Raw genomic sequence first — 21,750 nt, 5'->3', positions numbered from 1 at the left:
GCCCTAGATGGCGAATGGTGCATCGCCTATCTAACACGGATAGTGGAAGAGAAACTCTCCCTAATCTTTACCAATTGAATGAAATCGACTTCTGTTAGAATTAGAAATTTAAAATAACCTGAGATACAACCAATCGGCTATTATTGGTCAGACAGGACTGGATATTAGATCCTGTCAGTAATAGCTGACTGACTGATGGAAACAATGTCTATTTGTGAACCCTGGTATTTTTATAAATGTATTTATTTACCCACAGGTATCAAGTATACCAAACACAATTGGTTGTGCTCAAAAACATGTTCAAAAACAATGCCCATATAGTTTGGACTACTTAAAAAACCTCACTGCACGTAAGTGCAGTTATAATTAATATATGACGTATCTCTCCTTATTAACTGAGATATCACAATGGTAATGAGACCTCTGATGACCCGTTGGTCGACCGGTTTCAATGGCATACAAAATTAGCCCATCTTCTTCAGGACCGTTGCTTATGTTGTGGTAATTTGTATTCCAGCATGCCACTGTATTGTACAGTATAGGCGAGCACTTCCGTCTCCTGTAGGGAGACAAAGATTGAAAAGCAGGGTGTAAGTACCCCATTGGCTTCATACTGTCTGCATTTTAGCAGGATAACAGCCACATTGTTCCTTAGTAAGGGGCCCCTGTACACCGCCTATCTGCATAGGTTCTACTGAATGTTCACTGCTGCAATGTGTGGCTGTCTTCTTTTGAAGCACTTAAAGGTGTCACAGGTCATAGAGGGTGCAATCCGATGTCCTTTCTGATAGCCTATTGTCTAAATTGACCACAAGATCTATTAACTCAGGGCAATTGTTCAGTGGGTTCACCAGGTGTGCCAGGACATCCTTAAATTCTCCTCTAAGGCCACGGTGCAACAGGGTGGTTTGTTTTTCCTCTGGCCAATTAGTTTCCGCTACCAGGTGATTAAAGGTGGCAATGTAGGCTAGGAGGTCTTAGGACACTTGCCTCAATGAGAGCAGTTTGCTATCTAGTGTCTGAGCTTGAGTCTTCCGGGTAATCAGTTTCTCGAGTTCCCCTCAAAAACCCTGCAAGTGCCGTAAAACAGGGTTGTCTCTTTCTACCAATGGTACTGACCAATTGGCAGCATGTCCACCCAAATTCGAAAGAAAAAAAGCCACCTCGGTGACATTTTTGGGAGAGGCCCTGGGCCTACACAGGAAATGCAACAGGCACTCGTTCATAAATATTGCATACTTCTGCGGATACACCAGGAACCGCTGTGGTGGCGGTAGCAGGACTGGGGTTGGTGCGAACATCTGAATAGTGGGAGCGGTTGGGTTCCCCATGGTCCCATTCCCGCAGTGGGTGATGCATTATCACCTAGTTAGGGGGTTCGTCTGGCTTTCACTTCATTAAACCGTGTGGAAGGTCTTCAGTTCGCTTCAGATTCACCACCAATTACCTCCATAAGGGGTTGGTTTCTGACCTAGTTCGCGTGTACCTCAGCCCTAATCTGCCCTTGCAGCCTAGATCGAGCATCTACCTCTGAGGACGGGCAAGGTGTTTTTGTTGGCTTAGCATTCTGTAATGCTCAACTGTGCTCCTGTGCCTTGGTTCTTGAGGAGGTGCTGTGGAAGTTCCCCTACACCCACACTGATCTCAATGTGTGTGTTGTAAGGTACTAGCAGGATCAGCGCGGGAGGTGTAGGGGTTTCTCCCTCTGCCCGATGGGTATGATATGGGTAAGGTGTAAGTTTCCTGCAAGACAGTTGCATGAGAGGGTGGCCTATGGTTATTTTCCCAATGCCCTCTGTGGGTATGTGCATTGCTTGGTAGGATGTGTAAGCCGTATGAAAGCTGTTTGGGGCCAGTTGCGTCACTGTGTCCCACGACACAGTCTAGCTGGCATCGACTTCCTTGTGGCAATGTTTCAATGTCTATGGTTCAATGTCTTTAGCACTACAAGTTTGTTCTGTGGCAGAGTATAACCTGCTGTTTCTTCCTTCACAGGTTGACGATGCCAGAAGTCAGCGCTGAATATGGCGGAACCGGAGCTCTGTCGAGCAAGTATCTTGGCAAGAAGCAGAACTGCACACTAAAAACTCTAAGCATCTGCACGTTGTGCGTAGAATAACCTTGTTATTTTTGTCCTTTTAGGCTCCTGCAGAGAGGATCTGATGAGATGCTGCAGCAGGCCCGTGCTGGGAATCCTGGCCACTCCTGTTAAGTGTGGGTTCTTCTTTGTCTGTAGTTTCTTCTGTTTTCCTTGCTTCCTGGTCCAGGACCAGCATAGGATTGACTGGAGCATAGCGAGCTGGGTCATGGTGTAGCATCGCCTTTTCGAATGCCAAGCACCGGCTCAAGGATGGGCATGGGAATTTATAGCCAGGCCAATTGACATGGAGGCCGAGAGCCCAGAATCCTGGGAGGTTTCGTAATCTCGTGGGATTCCATAAAATAGGATTTCGTGGTCCTGTACAGCCTGTGACTATGCCCCTGCGGCTTGCCTCCACCTTCCTTCCAAGGTGGTCCATGGGGGATGCTGGAGGTATGCATTGTGTGAAGTTGAGGCCCATGAGTGTGGGGCCTTTGTGGATGGTGTCGGTGCCCTAATAGCTGAGCACGTGACAGGCACGATGGCTTCTGCTGGCTCCAGTTAGCGTTCATGATGCCGTGTTCGATGTCTTCCAGCATGTCTAGTTGAGCCTGGACTCGGTTGCTCCCTCGGAATTCAAGGCTGACGTTTGAGTTGTTCAAGACTGTCCATGGTAATAGGTCAAGCCAACGTCTGTGTGGCTAGAGATGCAGTAAGTGGTTCAATGCTGTCTTAGAGTGCAAAAAGCAGCATTGCATGTTCTGTGTCGACAATGGCCGAGACGGCTCAAAGACATCTCAAAATGGCAAAACGGGATTCCAGTTATTCGTGTGCTTCATGGTTGCTGCAATTGCCAATTTAGGGCATCTATGACGAGCTAAGTCCTTCTGATGCCTCCCTAATCCATGGAGTTTGGCTGTCACCTCCGGTGGTTCCTTTGCCCTTAATAACAGGGTCCTAGTTCCAGTGCAGCCACCAGTTGAGGGCTTACTTCAGCAGCAGTCCTCCAATGTGCCCTCGGGTGGTTATGGAGCAGAGATTTCCTCTGCCTTGGATGCCTTCGGCATTCAACTCTCTGGAAGATGATTCTGAAATGGACTGCCATTCCAAAAGAGCTGCAATGGTTTATTCTTCTTCCTGATGTCCAAAATAGGATAAAAAAACAAGGGGGTCCTGCGAGTCCCTGTGCCAGCCATTAGTCCCGGATTTGAGAGTCTTACCCAAATTCTTTAGCTCACTATCCCTTTCACATAGGAGACATATCCATAAGATATTAGCCTTTGGCCTGCCCTGGGGCAGTCCAGCACTGAAATGCTAGGCAATTCTCCTCTGAACAAGAGTTCTGACAGCAACCCCAGACACGTGTTTCAGTCTGGTTGGACTCCATCAGTAGGGTGGAGCTGTGGCCTATCTAAAAGCAATGAGCAAGGGGTCCACGTTTGGATTACCCTCCTAAATTAGGGTGAGACCCAAAGTTAGTTATGCAAAAAAGCAAGGGGGTCTTGCGAATCCCTGTGCCAGCCATTAGTCCTGAATTTGAGAGTCTTACCCAGATTGTTTAGGGTACTATCTCTTTCACAGAGGAGAAATATCCATAACATATCAGTCTTTGTCCTGCCCTGGAGCAGTCCAGCACCGAAATGCTAGGCAATTCTCCTCTGAACAAGAGTACCAACAGACACGTGTTTCGGTCTCGTTGGACCTCATGAGTAGGGTGAAGCTGTGCCTCTCTAAGGGTCCATGCCTGGATTGCCCTAGTAAGTTAGGGTGAGAACCAAAGTTACTTTAATTATGCAAAAAAACAAGGGGTGTCCTGGGAGTCCCTATGTCGGCCACGAGTCCTGGTTTTGAGAGCCTTACCCAGATTCTGTCACCCAGAGTGGGGCGGGTATGCCCAGACGTGGGTCCCGTGCCCACTGGGCCTAGGGACGCAAGCTACTCCTAACTGATGAGGCCCAATGCCTGAATTCCTTTCCAGAGTGCGATCATTGATTACGCATTTAATTGACACTGTGAGGAAGTGCATGTGTACTTTGGGCGGGTTCGAGGAGCAAACGCACACCAGCATGATCCACCAGAGTGACACTGCAGTGTAGTCACCCGATTCACATAGGCATGACAATATTGAAAGACAAATGTAACCTTGTATGCACCTGCCACCCCTGCACACTACTTGCCAGCTGCGAGCACTGAAGCCACTGGCCAACAAGAGGTAATTGTTACCTGTACTGTAAGGGACTCATGTGTGTGTACTAGGACCAACCCAGTGTGAGAACAATGAACTCTCTCAGAATAAAATGAAACGCTTTATATTTTGCATTTATTTTGCAATAAGTAGATACAATGGCAAATAATCACTTTAATCTGCACAGGAATGTATGCTGAGAAATAGGTAACTGCACAGGTTACACGAGCACACTCTCACGCGCCTCTGCTTATTCGGCTGCGCTAGGGACCCTCATGAACACCAGACTGCTGGATCTCTCTCCCCATAGGCCAGCACCCAATGCAATGCAGCTGACAGGAACACTCTGCAACCATTTGGTGCCTGCTTCGCAAATCAATTAACCCTTGTGATCTGTCCTTCCCGCACATCTCATGCCGGCAGTATGGCTGGGGCTTCATCCTCCACAGTATTGTCGTCACCTGTCTATTGGGATGATGACACTCTGGGACGTTGGCACATCACGCAGTAAACACAGATTGTGGAGCATGCAACATGTTATAATGCTGTGGCCAGACATGTTGTGGGCATACATCTGTGCTCCACCAGTCCTCTGTAGAAAACGGAACCTGTATTCCGAAGGATTGCTCTATGGTGCAGTGTGTTTGGATGTGTGCCACATTATGGGGTCTCTCTGCAGGCCTCTGGGGTTGTGGAATGGGGTCAGTAGGGAAGCCTTGAATCTTCTTATTGTTGCGCCCTGTTACCCACGGGTCTGGTGCGCATTAAAAGTGAATAAAACAAACAAACAGTAGCTATGGCAGGAGTGGATAGACGGCATCAACTGCAAGGCTGTTGGTGACATATTACTCAATGCATGCATTTTGTTTGCATAACCAGCTACATATAGGGATGTTGTGTATGGATGGCTGGGTCCATGGAGCATATGCATGGGGTCTGTGAGATGACACAGTTGTACATTTGTGGCTGTTCATAGCTGCTTTAGGCCGTTTTGGAACACACCACCTCTTTGGAGTGGGACGTGACAGTGTTGTTGTGCTTACCTAGGAGCCATGCCCTTTGTCCCCTGTTTGTGGCCATGTACGCAGGGAGGGTATTGTTGCACAGCACCATCGAGCAGTGGTCGAAGTGTACGAAAAGAAGTAGTGGAACAATGTTCCCTACTGGCCGGCCCCTGCTCTCCACAAACCCCATCGCCACTGCAATACGAACCCCTAAACATGCGCCTGCTGTTTAAGGGAACCTCCCGTGCAGTGCACTGAAAGTGCAAGTTTCAACTTCTTCCTACACTTTTATTTTTAAATGAAACAATTCCGGAACAGTTTATTTTAAAATAAAAGTAGAGGAACAGTAAAACTTAATTTAATAAAAAGTAGAGGAGCACCCAACCGCTCCCGCCCACTTCGGCCACTGCCATCGGGTCAAGTACAGAGCCAGGAAATCTTGCACAGAAATGCATGATGATAATTTCTGTGTCACACGCCATTTGATCATTCAAATGAGCTCATTTGAGCTACTCCTTCCTGTTCCTCTGCATTTGATCTCTCACATGGGGGGCATACATGGCACATGTGTGCAGTCCAGGGCGCCTATTATATTTAGAGCTTGAGCAACATCATATGTGTCCTTTTATTGCATATATGTGTTCTTGGATTGTTGGTAGGGAAATCTGTGCTGCTGCATGGTGTAGTAGGGCAGCCAACAACTGCATATGTATTCTTGAAAATGTGGCTTGGCCATCCCATGCACTATGCCGGCAGCGTGTTCGCAGCTGCCTGTAGCAAGAAAATGGAGTACAGTCACTAACTTCAATATGTGAGGAATGACAGTTTGTAAACTAAGTTGGCACCTAAGGTCATTCTGATTGTGTTTAAGCATGTGGATTATGGTTGTCCTGTGCAGCCGATAAACACTTACGATTAGTGTTTCTGTTAGTGGCCATGGTGCTCTTCTCATCCTGGTAATTGGGGGCCTTTAATTATTTATATATAAATATATATATATATATATATATATATATATATATATATATATATATATATATATATATATATATTTATTTATTTATTTTATACTTTGCCTTCTCCTCAGTCCTTTTTGGCCCATTTGCTGCATGATTGCTGTATTCCTATGGCCATCAGCAGGTGCAGCTCCCCAAGGTTGTTGGCAGTGCTCCACTAGGCTGAATGGTTCTGTTTGGCTTGGGAGTGGTGTTGTGCAGGCTTCTTATCTTGGGAGGGCTGATTATGTGCACCTGCCTGCGATTGATTACGCTACACTGACCTTCATTTTCACCTGTTATTTCATGGCAGTCATTTCCTGTGTTTTTTCCCCGGTAATGTTAGTCGGGATCATGTGGTAAATCCCTCATCTGGTATTGGCCACTCTCTGCATTTGGTACGGTGCAGGTGCATTAAGGGATGGTTACGCATCCGTTGTTTTTGGATGTTTTGCGTCTGGTATTTTCACACGCAGTAACTGATTTACAATTGTATGGTGTGGTAAATCATCCAGTTTTTGCTGATACTGCATTTTACCGTTACTGCCACATTCATAATCAGGCACTAAGTAATTGTGAATGGCAAACAGTGAAGGTGGTAAGGCACTGCATAGAGCTGTGTCCTGCACCGAAAAAATAAACTTCCGCCTATTTGTTTTCATTTGAAATGTAGTGGGGTGAGAAGGCCACTATATCACTGGATGGCTCATCAACACCTCCACCTCCTGCCCCCCTTGCTCCTTACTCTTCTCTTTGCTGTGATACCTTCTCCTAGCACCTCTTTGATGTTCCACACTGGTCGGTCATGCGCCCCCCTCTCTTGGCTCCCAGACCACCCAATTTCCTTCCTCCACTACTTTGCCACCCTCCTCTTGTCTTTATGTTACTCTTTTCTCATTCTCCTCTTCTTCTACTCCTCACCCCCCCACTCTTGGTGTCACACTTCTCTCCCCATCCTCCTTACTCTGTGATGCTCTCACAGGTCTTTCCAATCTCAACCTCGCACCTTTGCTTCTCATTCTTTCTCTCATTCTACTTTTGTACCACCAATGTATTTCCTCCACTTCCCCTCCTCATCTCTCTCTCTGCTAACACCTGCTTGCTTCTTCAATTTTTCCCCCTCCTTCCCGCTCTGCCTCCATCCACTGGCACTGACCCCCCAGTGTCGGATGCTGGGGGGGACACTGTATACCTGTACAGGAGTGTCTGCAGGGCCCGCGATTACCAAGCCACGCTCAGCTGTGTATCTTCATGAATGAGAATGGAGATTTGTCTTCATATTCCAACTAACCTCCTCAGCTGCTTTCTGTGAGTCCCCACCTCTGCACAAGGATCCATGGACCATGCACTTAAAAGGGAGGCTGACATTTTGCCTGTTAGATTCCTGCAGTATTTGGTTATTGCATAGAAAGCCATACCATCGAATGGCTTTGCATCAAATTATTTACATCTAAAAAATGTGCATGGAATGCATGTTTTTTGGGGGTAAAGGGTTAATTTTTGTTTAGGTGGTTTTTTAAGGGTGAAAAATTGTGGGATTGGCGGGGGGACCCTCGCCCTCAGGATTGGCAGGGTGACCCTCCCAAAAAGAAATGCATTAGATGCACATTTTTTAGATGGGAAAAATTGAATGCAAAGGCACCTCGATGCAATGGATCCGATGTAATGACCATAAACCGATTCCTGCAATTGCTTTGACAGACAGACTTCCACCCATGCCTGATAACTAGGCTGAATCAATCTATCTATCTATCTATCTATCTATCTATCTATCTATCTATCTATCTATCTATCTATCTATCTATCTATCTATAGGATTATTGTATTGCCCCAACACACTCGCAGGCCTCAGGGCGCTTACAAAGACTTACAATGAGAAACAAACAAAAGGAAAACACAGTTTGTTCTCCTAGATTCCCAATCATCTCCTTTGAATTGAATTGATATTTTATTTCTATCGCGCTCGTACACAAGTGTTTCAGAGTGCAACAAGGCAAGGGAGGGGAACAAGGGAGAACAAAACAATGATCTTACTAGGCCCAGTGACATTGAGAACGCACAAGTGCATGGAAGAGGGGGAGGGCAAAAGTGCATGGAAGGGGGAAGGAGAAACAGATAAATAATAATAAATAAATAAATAAATAATAAAGGCAACAAACAGTGGTAGTGCAGCCAGCAAGTGGCAAGTGCTGGTTTTAAGGCATCAGACAGGGTATGTCTGATAAGTGCAGGAAGAAAAAGGGGGTGGGACTGTATGGGTACAAATACAGACCCCAGTGCAAAGGGGTGGCCTGGAGGTAGTGAGGGAGAATGGCAGGGTGAGCAGGTACCTGGGACCGGAGGGCAGAGGGTGGCCAGGTGCACAGTGCTAAGATAGAACAGTATTTATCGAATAAGTATGTTTTCAAGCCCTTCTTAAACTGTGCAGTTGAGGGGACTAATCTGAGTGTAATAGGAGCCCTAGAATCAAAGCTAGATCCTCCAATCCTTTTCAACAGATAGCGTGGCTGGGTCAACAGGTCACCCTTGTTTGAATGTAAGGTGCGCCCAATAGGTTTGTGAGCTAAGATAGGGTAGAACATCACCAGCCAAGCATTTACAAACCAGGCTGGAAGCTTTATTGTAGATTCTCTGTCAAACGGGAAACCAGTGCAGTTTTTGACAGGGCTATGAGACATGCACCCTCCAGTCCATACCACATACCGTATTGACCACCCGTTCTGGACTTTGGTCGACTATGGTCGATAACTTGAAGCTTCTTAATATTGGTTTGGGTTGTTCCAACCAAGAGACTATTACAATAGTCTAGTTTTGTATTTATCGTGTGGCTGTAATCAGTGCTCTGTTTTTTTTCTGAAAGGTAAGGGCAAATCTGACCAAAGCAGATGTGTCATGTAAGCACAAGAAGAGCTTAGATATGAAACGTGCTTCTTGAAAGTTAATCAGGGATCAAAATAAACCCCTAAGGTTTTTACGTGTTCCGAGACCCGGATCAAATTACTTTTGATCATAAATGCACTATATTGGGGGGTCAATATTTTTCAGTTTGACATCAATGCCCAGGATCATAAGCCCTCTATCTTTTTATCATTTAGAGCAAGTAAGTTTCTAGCCATCCATATTGTGATGGCACCAAAGACCTCACTTACCCTTGCCAGATCCTCAGCACACGACCCTGGAAACTCCAGGATGATCTGGGGTGTCAACTGCATAGTTTGCAAACTTTACACGCAGACCATCCAAGAGATCACACAGTGGTCTAGAATAAACATTGTACAACAATGGCGACAAGCAGAAGCCCTGCAGAACACCCCAGTTAAGTGGTACTTGCTGTGATTGGCAGTTATCCTCGGCCACTCTTGCCATCCTTGCAACAAGGAATGATTTGAACCATATTGCGGCTCGGTTTGAGCATTTGCCTATATCAACCAACCCCTCCACCAACATATCATGGTTCGCCAAATGGAATGCGGCAGAAGGATTGAGCAACAACATCAATGCTAAGCCTCCCTTATCTGTGATTTTGGCTATATTAGACTTCAAATCAAGTAACACAGTCTCCGTACCGTGCTCTGTTGGAAAGCCTGATTGTCCCATAGCCAGAATTCCCTGTTGTTCAACGAAGCCCTGACACTGATTGCAGGCCACTTTATCAATGACCTTAAACAGGTAAGGAACATTCTGTAACGCTCACCTGATTCCCACGGAGGCGCTGGTCTAGGCAGGAAGGTGTCTGTGACTCGAAAGGTGATGTGCAGGTCTCGGTTGGCTTCTGGGGCTGAGCCTCTTCGCACTGTGTGCCGAACTCGAAGGGTGAGATTTCTGCAGGTGAGAGAATATGGGGGTTAATGATCTGGGCAGTTGAGTGTCTCTCTCTCTCTCTCTCTCTCTCTATTCCCAGCTTCCACGTAGTATCCCCCAGGTCAACATGCTCACCTTAGATAGGTGAATGCTGGGCTCTCCATCTGCGTCTGGTGCAGGGTGCCGTTGCCAGTTCCTTCACTGGGTAAAACGTAGGCCTCTTAACATCAGAGGATCGCTACCGCCGTTAACTGCACGAGCGGTGAGTTTCCGGACACCTTTTGTCCTTAAAGTTTTTAGGTGCGAGGGCACTTTTATGTAGATCAGGGTTTGGTATAATGCTTTCTCCTATTTGTTTTGCAGGGCTCTGGAGACAGAAGATGGTGTGAAGGGAGCCGAAGCTGGAGCCAGAGCCTTGGAATGCGAATGAAGCGCTTGGAAATGCGTGAATAAATGCAAGCGCTCTAACTGTTTCTTTTCTCTTGCAGCTGCGGGTTCGTGCTGAAGAGATGCTGGAAAACGCCGGAGTATTTGCAGGCGTCCTATTATGGCGAGCGCGATGGGCGTAAGTCAATACCTGTCTAATGTCTCTCCTTTTGTCTTTCAGGTCCGGATTGCAGCGTTGGAGACCCAGAGTGCCGGTAAGAAATAACTATGCCTTTGTTTTCACAGGCGGAGATGCAGCGTGATGAAATGGTCGCTGCCGATGGATCAGGTGAGTAATGCGCTTCGTATGAAGGTTGCCGTGCTAACCTGTAGTTTCTTATTTTGCAGGTGCTGCTGAAGACTGGATGCGGGGATGGTAAGTATTGTTCTTGCAGGTTCTGCTGAAGACTGGATGCAGGAATGGTAAGTATTGTTCTTGCAGGTTCTGCTGAAGACTGGATGCAGGAATGGTAAGTATTGTTCTTGCAGGTTCGGGCCCGGATAGAAGAAAAGCTGGAACAGACTCGGTGAGCGTTCTGCTGCAGATGCAGAATAACGCGAAGCACGTTTCATCAATCGGGTGTGGGGTCCTTTTAGAGGCAGGTGCTTAGTGGATAACCAGACCTGATCTCCTACTGCGTAGTGAGGGGCCTCTTTACGGTGTTGATCTGCTCCTTTCTTGAATTGAGCTTTAGCTCCTTGCAGATGGGCAGTGGCTTCCTTAAAAGCACGAGTGATCTCAGAGTGCAAGTGATCCACAGCAGGTGCTTCGAATTCTTGGGGAGGATCCAGGTTCGAGGTCCTAGGATGGTGTCCATATAATAGGAAGAAAGGAGTCTTCCCGGTTCCCGAATGAGTCGAATTGTTATAAGCGTACTCCGCGATCCAAAGAATGTCCTTCCAAGGGTTTTCAGTTTGTTGGAGCATGCAACGTAGATATTGCTCTAGAGTTTGATTTGTCCTCTCGGTTTGTCCGTCAGTTTGGGATGGTGACTGGTTGAAAGTCTCACATCAATTTGGGCTAAACGACAGCAACTTCGCCAAAAGTGGGAGATGAATTGACTTCCCCTATCGGAGACCAAAACCGAGGGAAAACCGTGTAGCCGAACGATGTTTTCTAAGAATTCTCGGGCCAATACTGAAGCTGTAGGTAAGTCCACCCAAGCATCTTCATATAGATTATGAGCCCGGCGCTTCCAGTGCCGGGACCGATGGCATTGATGAGCCTGGCGCCACCGGCGCCAGGACAAGGTCCAAAAGGTCCCAGTGGGGACCGGCTGGTGCCTAGGATTAAGGTTAGGGGCCTGCTTCCAAGGACGTTGGGCTGGTCCTGACTCCTTGGAAGCAGTGATCATGACACATTCATTATTGATCTATAATTAGCAGGGTCATTGGGATCAAGGTTATCCTGTTTTAACAGGACAGACATCGATGCTTCTTTGATACCCTCTGGAACATAACCTTCCTGAAAGGAATGGTTTATGAAAACCATAACCCAGGGGGCGAAAGATGGCAAGAACTCTGAATGTATTCCTTCAGTAGGCACATGTGTAATGACCCTCACGAGGACCTTAATAATTCTTGCCTATGGGCAGTTGACCACGCAGTGTAGGTGAAGAATTCTTCCCTACAATACAACTTCCAATAGTACTAAAGGACTATCTTGGAAGGTGGATTGCCCGAAATATGGAATATCGCCCCAGAAGACTGCTGGCTGCAAGGAAAGACACGCAATCAGTTTTCACGGTGGTTACAACAAAAGGACAATTCAAATAAAGTACCAATTGTAACTCACGTGTATGTAAGTGTCTTTCAAATGGTCAAAATGACTCAATTAGCAGGGCGGGATCCTATAGATATAGACAAATGATGTTTAGTTTTAGAACAGGAAAGAACCTGATAACATCTCATCTAACATAAATAAAGATGCACCAAAAATGCTTACCCACAGGAGTTCTGGTAACCGATGGAATAAAGGATCCGTGATGAATCAAGTACAAAACACAAACAGTCCCAATGGTGGCTCCAGGTGACCGTCAAAATCCCATTAATGTCTCAGTAAGAAAACAAACCTAACACCACCGGCACGAGGACGCCTAAAAGGTGCTTACACGGCAGTCTCTAGTACAAGCACACTGGTTGGTAGGAAAGAAACCCAAAATCCAATGTACGTAGTAACCGACAGAGGGGAAGCAAGGATAATCCAAGAAACGTTCCAGGGTCAACAAAGTTCCGAGATACTGGGGTAAACAAGACGTGAAGAGAAGACAATCCTACAAAACGTTCCGTGCACCAAGAAACAGCAAATGAATCCAGGCAGAGACACTAGGCGAGGCAGGTCGTAGTAGCGTTCTGAGGTCAGAGCAACAAAGTATCAGTAGAAACCAAGCGACATAACCAAGGCTAAGCACAAAGAAGTTCCGTTAAGCAAAATGGGTCGAGAAGCAAAGCAAAAGATCGTAGAACGTGAGAGCTTGAATGAATGTAGATTCAGAAGCAGCGCTTCCGGAGTTGAGCAGGGTTTATATTGTTGTCACCTGACCTGTAGAGAGCGGCATGAAGTCGGACGTGCTGTAACCCGGAACAACGGTGCATTGGCAACCAACGTCTCCATGGCAACCCCCAGTGTTGTTGGAAGGAACGGGGAAGTGCTAAAGGGTTTTTGCATGAACCATGCAATAACCGTGAAGTATTGCGAGTTGTAAACGGAACAGCGAGAGAGGAGCGGGCACGGCCATGATGCGCATTATCAGTTGCTGAAGGAACATGTAATGCTTTAGAAGCAACTCAAACTGGATGCCTGACAACATGCTAGCGAGTGAACATTGTGTGTTTGTCAATTGCATGGTGGCCATTCCGTGTGTTAAACCACTAATGAGTTCTTTGAAATGATTGGCTGCAAGGGCAAACGTTCTTTTCCTCACACATGGGTTCCACACCGTTATCCACCAGTCTGAGTCCATGGGCCTCTTTACGACCCTGGCGCTAAGTGAAAAACGATGGCGCTAAATGGTTACCGCCATCGTTTTCCGCCAGGTCCGATCATGACCCGTGACCGTTAACTACGATGCCATTAGCGGCATCGTAGTTAACGCTGGCGCTAACTGCGCCAAGGGTGCGCGCACGCGACCGGCCACACCGTACTTAACGCCATGGCGGAAAGGTACGCAAATGCCGACCCAAGCGGACATGCACCTAACGCCATCACCCAGCCCGTTAAGTACCTTACCGCCATGGTGCAAATAACGCCATCGCGAACCAACCGTAAAGGGCCATGTTAAGTGAATGCAGCTGCCACAGGTGCACAGAAACAGCACAGGTGAAGGCAATACAGACTCAGGGAAGCACAAAAAGAGCACACCCCACCCCTTCCCACACCCAGTCACACTCCACAATGATGCCAATACGACTAGCAATGTTGGGGCTGGAGGACCTGATAGCAATGCATGTGCTACAACAGCAACAACAACAACAACAACAGGCAGCACAGAGGAGACGCAGGAGGAGAAGGAGGGCAAGGCAGGCCCAGCAAGCCCCACCAGCACAGCCAGTGCCACCACGCAGGCAGCCCCCAATCCCACGCATCAGAGCCAATCCATTCAACCTCACTGCTGAGCAGATCCACACCCTGTACCGTTTGGACCGGGACACCATCACCGCCATCGTAGACATGACACACAACTAAATCGTCAGCATGATAGAAAGTCCAACCGCCACCCCCCCCCTACTGAAGGTAGTGTCTGTACTCCACTTCCTGGCCACAGGCACCTACCAGCACACAGTGGGGCACCTGCATGGCATTTCACAACCATTATTCTCACGAACACTCATCCAAGTGCTCGATGCCCTCCTCAAGCACACAGACGACCACATCACATTACCACGGACTGCCCAGGAGATTGCAAACACCAAAGTGGGTTTCCATGCACTAGCCGGCATACCCGGTTGCATTGGTGCCATCGACTGCACCCATGTGGAATTGGTGGTTCCACGTGCCATGGAGGTACCGTACCGCAACCGGAAACAGTTCCACTCAATCAACGTGCAAATGGTCTGTGACTCCAACAAGATCATCACACATTGTTGTGCCCGATTCCCCGGATCAACCCATGATTCAATGGTCCTGAGGAACTCCACAATACCACGCTACATGGAGCGACATGCAGGCCCAAGATCCTGGCTACTCGGTGAGTCCAATGTCATGGAAGTGGGCAGGTGAATGACGTACCGATGCATACTCCACCTGGCAGAAAGGGGGGGGGTGATGCATACTCCACCTGGCAGAAAGGGGGGGGGGATGATGCATACTCCACCTGGCAGAAAGGGGGGGGGGATGATGCATACTCCACCTGGCAGAAAGGGTGGGGGATGATGCATACTCCACCTGGCAGAAAGGGGGGGGGGATGATGCATACTCCACCTGGCAGAAAGGGGGGGGGATGATGCATACTCCACCTGGCAGAAAGGGGGGGGGATGATGCATACTTCACCTGGCAGAAAGGGGGGGGGGATGATGCATACTCCACCTGGCTGTGAGTAACACAGAGAACGGAGACAGCGGATGGGCACTCACAATGCACACAACCCCTCAGCATACATTGGGTGATGGCATGCAAAACAGGCCATGGGAGCCATGAGCATATACTGGTTGCATTGTGTGAATCAATCAGTGCATGTAGAAGTGAGCCAAAGTAACAGTTGGATGCGAGCCATGGCGGAACATCATGTTCCTGATCAGACAACATGACTGACACATACATTCTCGCCTACATACAGGTGATGCAGGCTATCCCCTAAAGAGGTGGCTCCTTACACCAGTCCGGAACCCGCAGAACCAGCACGAGGAGGACTTCAACCGTGCACATACACGTACTCGTGTGGTCATAGAGCAGACATTCGGACTATTGAAGGCACGGTTCCGAAGCCTCAGCAGGTCTGGTGGCGCACTCCTGTATGGCCATGAGAAGGTGGCAAAGATCGTCATGGCATGTGTCATGCTACACAATATGTGCGTCAGACGGAATGTGCCCCTGCCCCCTGACGCAGAACTGCAACCACCTGACGATGAGGAAGAGGAGGGTGCAGATGGGGCGGCACCCCATGGAGGAGGCGATGCACAGGAGGGGCGTGCAATGCGCCAAAGTATCATCGACCACTGCTTCTAGCACACACGGCTGGTGTTTATCACATGGAGACTGCACTTGGGGCACTGTGTGTCTCTGGGACATGCACACTGTGGACTGTACACCAATAAAGCACACATACGCAATGAAAATGTCCACACATTACTTTTTTTGAAAGAATAAAGTGTATTGAAACCATGAAATGTCGTGTCACACCCCCTCCCACCTCCCCCCTGCACACCCCAACACACCCCCTCCCACCTCCCCCCTGCACACCCCAACACACCCCCTCCCACCTCCCCCCTGCACACCCCAACACACCCCCTCCCACCTCCCCCTGCACACCCCAACACACCCCCTCCCACCTCCCCCCTGCACACCCCAACACACCCCCTCCCACCTCCCCCCTGCACACCCCAACACACACCCTCTAGGTGTCAACAGATGCCTGTGACAGTGGCCACAGGCTGTTACAAGCCCCCTCTCCCGGCCCCCGGGGCACCCCTGGCTGTGGAGCGCAGGTTACGACCGGAACGTCGCACGGGGCTGCTCTGCGCAGAACTGGCAGTGGAGGATGTCCCTGGCTGCCACTGTGCATGCACGTCCTGTCGTGTGTGGGTGAGGCCAGTGACCGCACGACGCAAGGCCGCAAGTTCTGCACAGATGTCCCTGGACATGGCCTGCATGGCATCCCTCAGGGTGGCAGTGCTCTGCGCCACTTCGGCCCTTAGGGTCTCTGTGGCCTGTTCAATGCTAGACCTAGCCCCCACACATTCCGCGGCATGCTCATCCAGCATTGCGGACAGTTGACGCTGCCGTTGAGTGATGTCCTGGAGGGACTGCTGGCCGTGCTGGCCCATGGCCAGTGCTGGTGGAGTGATGGAGGGGCTGCTCCCCTCCTGTGGAGTGTGGACAGGGCATGGGGTGGATGGCCACTCCTCTACCTCTGTGTGCCCCTGTGTGTGACCCTCATGGGGGCTGGCGTCTGAGAAACAGGGGGAATGTAGTAGGTCAGTGGGGCTTCTGACCTCGTGCTCCATGTCCGAGTCTGAACATGCAGCTGTTGCAGCTGTCTCCCCGATGTTGCTGCTGGCCGCTGACCCCCTGCCTCCTGTGGCAGGCAATGTCGGTGGAGGTGGAGCAGCTGCTGCTGGCCTGCTGCCAACAGGGGTGCTTGCCGGTGGGACCTCCGGTATGCCTGCAGTGGGACCTGCTTGTTGTGGGGTCTGCCTCACTGCAGCTGAGGTTGAGGGTGCAGGGCCGTTGTTGATGGCCTTCTTGGCTCTCTTTGGCGCAGGGGTGTCCTGGTCCTCTGGGTGTGAATCTGTGCCTGTGGTGGAGCAAAGGAGGGAGGGCGTTATTGATGGGTCTGCGTACTTTGGAATGACATTTTTGACACTATTGTGGTCAGTGGATGAGGAAGATTTCAGGCAGTGCCATGCAGGTTGTCTCCTTTTGGTGTGGAATGTGGATGCAGGTATGCGGGTGCCAGCAGTGTATGCACGGTGGTGCTCGCATGTGGCTATGGGCAGTGTTGATATGTGTTGCATTTACACTCTAGGTCAACCTTGTGCTACACATGATTGGACTGCTGTGACTATGGCATGTCTTGTTTGAGGCACCTACCTTCATCGCCTGATGTCGGAGCTCCCCTTTCCATCCCTCCGACGCCTTCAATGGATTCCATGCCAATCGTGGTTGCACAGATCTCCTCCCACGGTTGGAGTTTCAGGGGGGATTCCGACCCTCCGCCGGTACCCAGGGCAAGGTTGCGGTTTGCTGAGATGACGGCTCTGACCCGTATGCGTAGGTCATCCCAGCGCTTCCTGCACTGCTGTGGGGTGCGGGGTACGGTCCCCACCGCGCTGACGCGCTCAGCCACCAGGGCCCAGATGGCCTTCTTTTTCCCGATCGCTGTCCTGGTCATGTCCGGGGAGAAAACGACACCTGCGTTGTCTTGCAGGGTCTCCGCAAGCATGCAGAGTTCCTCCCGGCTGAATCTCTCCTGGCGCTGGCGGTCACATGCCTTTTTCACAGATTTAGGCATTTTCGGGTACTTGGATGGGTGGGTGGTTGGTTGGGACAGGTGTCAGGGTTGGGTCTGGTGTTGTTTGGTAGGATGGCGATGGATTGTGTTTTTCAAGATGTCCGACGGGTTGTTTCCCGTTCCGGCGCGATGACGCTATTTCCGGTTCGACTTTTTACGGCCGCCGCTAATTACGGCCGCCGCTACTTATGGTGGCCGCTACTTACGGTGGCCGCTACTTACGGTGGCGGAAGTGCACCTTGCTCGCTTAACGATGCCGGTAGGGGCCTTTTCCGCAATGGCGTTAATTGCATTACCGCCATGGCGTAATGCTCGTGCGCGATGGGTCGTAATGTGGCGCTCTTTACGCCATCGTCCCACGGCGTAAACGCTCATTACGCCATGGCGGTAATGACGGGCGATTCCCGCCAGGGTCGTAATGAGGCCCCATGTCACTTTCAATCTCCACGAAGGATTTTGTTTTGCTAGATTTGTGTAAGGGGACAAATCACAGAGGAGGGCTTGTGAAACACTTAAGAGAACTTTCCTGAAGCAGGGGTTGAAGGTGAGCATCTTTTCTCTTCTAACCGTAGGATAAAGAACGGAGATGACATCTGTGTCTTCTTTAACCTGGAGGAGGCACCTGCACTCATTGGATTCCAATGATCCAGAGGCAAGAGAGGAAGCTGCCTAGAGAGAAAGAGTTGGATACGAGTCTGATATGGAGGCTTGGACGGGCAATTCCTGAAGGGCTGCCCGGAAGCACTACTGTGGGTCACCTTTCTGTGCCAATATGCGCCACTTTAATTACATGGTTCACCAGGCAGATGGTAGTTTTACAAAATGTTCCAGGACCTTTAAAATATTTAAAATGTACCATTTGACACACACATATCTGTAAAAGAAATGCCACCCCAGAAAAGCTTAGTTCTTTGTAAAAACATGAATTGTGATTCGTGTATGTGGGATACTTTCTTTGGTGCCCATGGGTAATTTCTGTCCTAGTCCGACCATCCCTGCAGATTGAAGCTTCGTGAAGAGTCGCCCCAAGAGTGGAATATAAAACAAGGGTTTTTTGATGTGTGGACTTAGGTTTTTCGTTCAAGAATTGAGGCAAATAGGCCAGAATTATACTTAGTAATAAAGTATAGGTCAGGAGTTTTTGGTTTTGGTGAATTTTTGTGGCAATTGCTGAAACCATTGTTACTGAAGCGAGAGAGAGTGAATGGGGCTTTACACTGAGAATATCTGGTGGCATAGCAACCAGCAATGCCACGGAATGAAATGGCTAACTCAGTCCAATTTATTTTCCAAACTCCTATGCCGTACTACCCAAATGAGGAGCTCTCTGACAAAATTTGCTTCAGTCAGCAGCTTTGTAAAAAGCAAGTCAGCCAGGCTTTCCCAGCTGTGAGGTGCTTTGCCTTATTGGGTTATTTTGAACTATTTCAAGTACCGTTGGGCTATTTTTGGGCTACTTTTGGTGGCATTCCATTTTATTCGGCGGCAGCAGGGGAGGTGAGTTTATAACACTGAAATGTGTTTCCAGACCTTTCCTTCCATCCCCTTGTTGTGGTGTGCTGACCCTTTAAGGACAACAAATCCCTGCTAAGGGCTTGTGCGTATGTCATGCTAAAAGGGATGAGCGGTATCCTCCTCCTTGGTCGATACCAACGGACTCCTGACGGCTGTGTCATTGTTCTGCAGCACGATGCTGGCACTGCATAGCAGGCAGAGGGCCTGCTCTACACGGTCTTGTACCAACACAGTGCCCCTGCTGGGCAGCGCTTTCCCTGATATCCCCCATGTGTAGCATAGCCCCTGCCGGGCAACTCTGGAGGTGTGTGCCGGTGCCCCTGCTGGGCAACTCTGGCTGCGTTGGCCATGATGGCCTGGGTCCCCCGAGGTCAGTGGATCGCCCGTATGACTATGGGCTGACAGGGTGTCTCCCTGTCCTGTGTGCATCGGCTGGGTAACCCCCAGCACATGTAAGGCTAGACCCGGTGCCCTGGGTCCAGGCATAACAATGGCGATGAGGACAAAGAAAGCCTTGCTGGCTGTTGGTTGCCTGCTAAAGAAGAGAGCACTGAAGCAGCATTTGCTGCGTTAAGGAGGGAGAGCGCGATGCTGCGGTGCTGGTGGCATTGCCGAAATGAATAAAGAAATCTCCCCGGAGAGTGAAATGGGGGTGAGTGGGCCACCCGTCCATACCATGGAAAGGAAGGTACTCACCTGCTTAGTGAGCGAGCCAAAGGTGTGTGTGACCCAGCCCGATGGCCGCGAGTGGCTCTGCTACCAGTTTACAGAATGGTGTGGCGGCAGGCCCTGAGAGATCCCAGGCCCACCGGCGGTGAGTGTGTAAAATGCTCCATGTTGGAGCAAAGGAAAAATTAAAGCGGGCCCGCCAGCGGCATACTCGGGAACACTGGAGGGTTGCAGCACCATGTGAGTGCTTGTGCGCCCTGCACTGTAGTCGTTTTAAGTACTTTTGCCTGGGGAGACCTCCAAGTCCTACTGTCTGCCCCGACCATCAATGGACCAGGCTGATGTGCCCCCTGGGGCTCCCAGTTGTGGCTTTGACAGCCACTGAACTGTGAGGTCAACCGTCCTGAACGGATACTAATGCAAGTTGAACTGGTCTCCTGCAGCCTCGCAAATGCTTAACGTGGACTCAGTAATCTACTGTGAGCCTGCATATTCCGGTCATGCTTAAAGTGGTCTTAGTTAAACAGTATGTGAAGCTGAGCTCCTACAGTCTGTCAGCATGCTTTGTATGGTGCCAGTAGCTGACAATGGTGTAATTCTTTGATTGAAGTGCCACTCACCCCAGGTGAATAAAGGCTCTTTTAAAATGTGGTAGAACTACCAACGTGCCACCAGCAGTCCACCTAACCTAACGGTCACCATCAATTTGTACATAGTACTCTCTATATGTTTTGTGTTTCCCACAGTCTGAGTCCCGAAGTATGTGGTCAATGTTTGCACCTATGGTTTCAACTATTGCTTTTCATGACTGTTAATTGAATTCATGTCCAGTGAAAGTTTGTCACTGTTTTATTTTGTTATGGAAAAGGAGGAGTGTGGTGTGCTGCCCCTTTAAGGGCAACACGTCCCTGCTAAAGGCTTGTGCGGATGTCACATTTTGGTGCACATGTAACCTTGGTAATAAAAGGCACTCTCCCCCCTGGCTCCCCTGGCACTTCTCCTCTCCCTTCCCCCTTGCACTCTCTGAATGACACAAGGCCTAGTAAGATTGTTTGTTTTGTCCTCCCTTTGTCTCCCTTTTCTTGTCTTGTCTTGTTGCACCTAGAAACACTTGTGTACAGGTGCGTTAGAGGACAACGCTGTCTCTGATGTCCCCATGTGTAGCAGAGCCCCTGCTGGGCAACTCTGCATGTGTGTGCCGGTACTCCTGCTGGGCAACTACGGCCACGTTGGCCATGATGGCCTGGTTGCACCAAGGCCAGTGGAGCACCCGTATGACTATGGGTTTACAGGGTGCCTCCCTGCCCTGTGTGCACTGGCTGGGTATCCCCCAGCACATATACGCCTGGACCCTGTGCCCTGGGTCCAGGCATAACACTTGTGTGCCTCCCCTCAGCTCCCACAAACCATTCCTGATTTGCTTTGATTACTAGAGATATTTTGCTTTCGTTCGTTTCTCTCTTTCTGTGTGGCTCCCGATGGGCTTTGTTGCAGCGCTTCAGTGGGTAATGTAAGGAAGGCACGGTATCAAACAGTAAGACAGACACAAGTGGTCACAGTTCAAGGGTGTTTATTGAACTTCAATTGGGTTTGAAAAAAAACTATCTAATCCTAAATCTAAAGATGGGAGCAGGCTAAGACCATCAAATAATAATAATGCAGTCCTAGTAGAGTCCATCAAAATAAAAGGGGCCTATACTAATAAACCTATTGCCAATCCTTACTTCTAAATACAAACAGTGGGGGAAACAATGTTATGCAAAAGAAAAGTGTTCGAGAAATGACACGTCAGGATATTGAAGGCGTTGGCTTCCCTTCCCCACGTGTTCAGCACAGGACAAGGCGGTACACTCAAGCTTAGCACACTCTCTGGTTTCTCTAGCATGAGGATGCAGTTCAAAACCT

This window comes from Ambystoma mexicanum, chromosome 4q, assembly GCF_040938575.1.
Source record: "Ambystoma mexicanum isolate Mex_15411 chromosome 4q, UKY_AmexF1_1, whole genome shotgun sequence".
NCBI lineage: Eukaryota > Metazoa > Chordata > Amphibia > Caudata > Ambystomatidae > Ambystoma > Ambystoma mexicanum.
Note: the sequence above shows the minus strand (reverse complement) of the source record.